The sequence below is a fragment of the Mastomys coucha genome, unplaced genomic scaffold (assembly GCF_008632895.1).
Source record: "Mastomys coucha isolate ucsf_1 unplaced genomic scaffold, UCSF_Mcou_1 pScaffold19, whole genome shotgun sequence".
Classification (NCBI taxonomy): Eukaryota; Metazoa; Chordata; class Mammalia; order Rodentia; family Muridae; genus Mastomys; species Mastomys coucha.
The window spans coordinates 16,747,357-16,751,579 of record NW_022196901.1 but is presented as its reverse complement, the minus strand read 5'-3'; the positions used below and the strand labels follow the sequence as shown (position 1 = coordinate 16,751,579).

The 4,223-nt window shown below is 37.9% G+C and overlaps 1 protein-coding gene and 1 long non-coding RNA gene across 3 annotated transcripts in view; one reads left to right on the top strand and one right to left on the bottom strand.

Annotated features, from left to right (window-relative positions):
• Reln (reelin) overlaps window positions 1–4,223 on the top strand; it is a 457,134-nt gene that overhangs the window by 273,962 nt on the left and 178,949 nt on the right. The gene's annotated exons all lie outside the window — the stretch shown is intronic.
• The window catches only part of LOC116097522, a 34,304-nt gene that overhangs the window by 22,051 nt on the left and 8,030 nt on the right, over window positions 1–4,223 (bottom strand). The window lies entirely within an intron of this gene.

Genomic DNA, 4,223 nt, shown 5'->3' with positions numbered 1-4,223 from the left:
ATGGCGGATCCCGCCCGGGTCTCTGGCCTAAGGCGCCTCCGGGCTGGCCGCTCCAGTCTCAGAAACTCACCAGAGAGAAAAAAAATGTTGCTTGATTTTTGATACAAGTCTCACTATGTAGTCAAGGCTAGCTTAGAATTCACTGTGCAGCCCAGACTGGCCTCACAATAGTCATCCTCTAGCCTTTGACTCCCAAGCTCTGGGATTACAAGCCAGTGCTACTTTGCCAAGTGCTGTAATGCACTTTTAAATAATTCAGCTGTTACTTTCCGAGTCTGATGCCAGTGTGTGGTACCACAGTTGTATAGTGTGTGTGTTTGATGTCAGCGAGGTCATTTCTCCGAGGGGTCTTAGCTTTGGGAGCAGAAGGCATCAGTCAGCTACACAGAGGGAACGCTGCGTAAGGAATTAAGGAAGCGTCCTCTTCTTCACTAGATTGCTTCCACATTTTATCTGAGATGACTATCATTCGAATGACATCTACAGAATTCTAGCAGGTCATTTCCCTTATAGAATTTTTCAATAAAACTGGTGTTCCTCTGTGGAGAGATGAGGGTGCAAATTAAATACGTAGATATGGTTTTCAACATCTCAGAAATGTTGATGGGAGAAATTATGATTGATAACCGTTATAATTTTCTAGAAGGTGACATGCTGTACCTTAAAAGAACCATTAATATTTAACAACTAGTGAGTTTTTGACTTGTGATTTATAAAATTGCCTACTTTTAATAATATGTTTTAATATGTTATATATTAATATATTATTTTATATCAATTAACTAATTACTATATTGTTATATATCATAATTTGTATGTTTTATTATATAACATATATCTAAATAATTAATGTTTTATATAATATGGGATAATATATAATATATAATGTCATGATTATAATATGCTTTAGTTTTGAGAAAGATAGGCATAGAGGAGAGTATTATATGATTAAGTGGCATTTTAGTCATTTTGAGATAGAATTGTTAATGGTGCTGGAACAGCTTGTTATCTGTATATGAAAAGAAAAGTTGGATCTCAGCTTTATTCCTCACCTTCAAATGAATTTCAAATAAATTAAATTTATGTAAATGTGAAAAGTAAAATTTAAACTTTAAACAGAAAGTGTAAGAGAATATTTCTGTAACCTTGGGGCAAGGATTTATTAAATAGAATGAACGATGCAAGCTGAAAGAGAAGATTACTTCTACCATTAAAACTTTTTCACATGAGCATATATGTGTGATGTGTGTGCATGGTCATGTGTGGGGACATGTGTATAAAACATGTGCACATATGTACACATGATGTGTGGAGGCCAGATTGCTTACTACTATTTTACTGAATCAGAGTTTCTTAGTGAAGCCAGAGATCTCATGTTAGCAAGTCCGTCTGGCCAGCGTGCCCCCAGGAGTTCCTCCCTCCCCTCCCGAGCACTGGAATCCCAGGTCCTTCTGCTCCTGCCTGGTTTTTATGTGGGCACTGGGACTGCATGCATCTGAAGTCTGCTTCACATGCGTACATGGCAATTGCTTTCTTCCCAGACCCATTTATTAAAATTTTAGTACACCCAAGACATAAGTAAAATGAGAAATAAAATACATATACCCAAGAAAAATGACTGTCTAGAAGAGATATAGATTTCAGCTCACAAGGAAGTGTGGCAAGTCTGACATGCTAATGGACAGTAGGCAAGGGAGAAGAGCAACCCTGAGAACAGTAAGGGAGCTGGCCGGCCACAGCGTGAATGATATCCCCGTAATTAGTAGTCATGGGGAGGCAAAAGTGAGATAATGTCTCCTTTCCAGCTGCCAGGCTAAAGTTTAAAAGCTGACAAAATCAGCAATGGGACAAGCTTGTGTAGAAACAGGAATTTTACATCCTCCTAATGGCACTTGACTTTATCCAACAAGTTTGAAGATTCGTGAAGTATTACCCAATAATTCTACTTACACACAGAGAGACACATACACAAAAGGATATATATATATATATATATATATATATATATATATATATATGTAAAATGAGAAATAAAATACATATACCCAAGAAAAATGATATATATATATATATATATATATATATATACATATATATCCTCACACATTTTCTCAACTGAAAGCTTGTGAGAGCCCAGAACAGAGACTATTATCAGAGTTTCTGCTTTTTCAATTATTCTAAGATACACAAAGGTTATAGCATTGCAGATGCAAAAGAGCAAAAGCCAATGCACTAATGCAATATATTCTATATAGGACTGGATCTCATATCTCTCCTAGACATCAGTAAAGAGGAAGCTAGTGAAGCTCTGTCCCATGTATATATAAACATTGAACACTGGACTTTCCATGCAGTATCTCTGTAATAGCCAGAAGAGTGGAAGTGGCCTAAAAGTCTATGACGGGTTTTTAGTCATTATCCTAAAGTGTCTCTTGGCTTCTATTAGAGCCAAAAGTATATTGTAACTTTTCTGTGTAAGGAATTCCTCAGACAAACTTGAAAGGAGGAGGAGAAGGTCAAGGAAGAGTCATTTGGGAGCAGAGAGGTACAAATCCCATATCAACCCACTCATTTAAGCCTGTGAATCTTGAAGACACAAACATAAAGCTCTTACCCAGAGCCAAGGATGACAGAGAAGCTGATGGCCAGGTGGCCATGCAGGGCTGGGTCTAAGTGGGCAGATGGTTTAGTGACAATCTTTTGGCAAAGAAATTGGACCAGATCACTAATCTGAAAGATGGGAGAGGCCAGGGTTAGGAGCTGGAAGAGAGCAAAAACTCTCACATGATGAGGCAAGGACAAGACTATCAAAGGCAGAAGAAACTGAGGATGGGCCCAGGCAAGGCACCAAGTTAGGCTTCAAACATTCTTTTGGTATTGAATTCTTTAATGTCTCTATCATTATCAGTCTCCTGCTGGGATTAGACCCTGATCAAGATATAAAAACATAAAAATAAGGCAACTGCCTTAGGAGTTGGTATGCCAGGTATGAAAAGAAGCATATAAAGAAATAATCAAAATATATATTTAGGAAATGGTATCACAAAAGATCAAATATGAGGTGTAGTGAGGCTGTCTCAGGGAAACTATTCAGGCAGAATGAGGGAGTCTAGGAGAAGCTCTGTAGAGGACATTTTAGAGAGTGGCTCTGGGATTGTTCAGGAGACAGTGGAAATAGCATGGAGGCCTGACAAAGGTTATAATAGAGACTTTAAATTCCTATTATATAGCCAGAGTGTTTGTTACAAGACAAAAAGAGACATGGAACATCCACAGAGATGAGACCTGCAATGGGTCAGACCAATTAGGGCCTTATATTCTACATGAAGGCGTTTACAATTTGTTCAGACAGCAATGTGGAGCCCCTGAATGTGCTTAAGCAAAACAGAGACATAATCACATTTTCATATTTGAAAAAAATCACCCTATGTGTCTATGGACTAGGATCTGAATTCCTTTTTCTGAACCCTGTCTTCCAATGTATCATTCAAATGTATTTTCCCCTCTTCCCCAGCATGCACTCATGAAAATCTAGGGACATCTGTGCTGTAATTGTGCTAGGGCTCTACCCAGTCTTCAGCCTATTCTTAGATGATCTTTCAACCCCAAGTTCAATATATTACTAAAGGAAGAGACAAGCTCTGGGCTCCAACTACATGGTTTAAAGTATAGTGCCTATGCTTTGTTGACTATCTTTAACATCCGTGTACCTCAGTTTCCAGTCAAAATCAAGATATCCTTACTGTCTTATAGAGTTTCTGCGGGATTGAAATTAGGTTAGTGTACAAAGTCCCTAGAAAAGGATCTAACACATGAGCTGGCACCAAATAGAAGTCAGATGTTTTGATTCTGTCTATATATGGCAAGACCTAGTTTAAATCTCAGGTTCTTTATGAAAGTTTGCTAGACTCTTCCTGGCCCTTACAGCTTTTCATTATAATATACATATTTAATAATTACATAGATACTATATCCTCAATATAAAGCCACCATAAAAGCATATATAATACTGACCTCCCTGGCTCATTCCTGCCTTAGTGTTAAGTTGACTCTTCAACTCATCTATAAGTACTTTTAAGAATAAACATTTTATGTATGGAGTAGGGGGATCAATTGGAGCAGAAAGAAGATAGTGGATTTGCTCAATATGCATTATACTCTTGTATGACATTTTCAGGCCATTAAAAAAGAATACTGCCGGGCGGTGGTGGCGCACGCCTTTA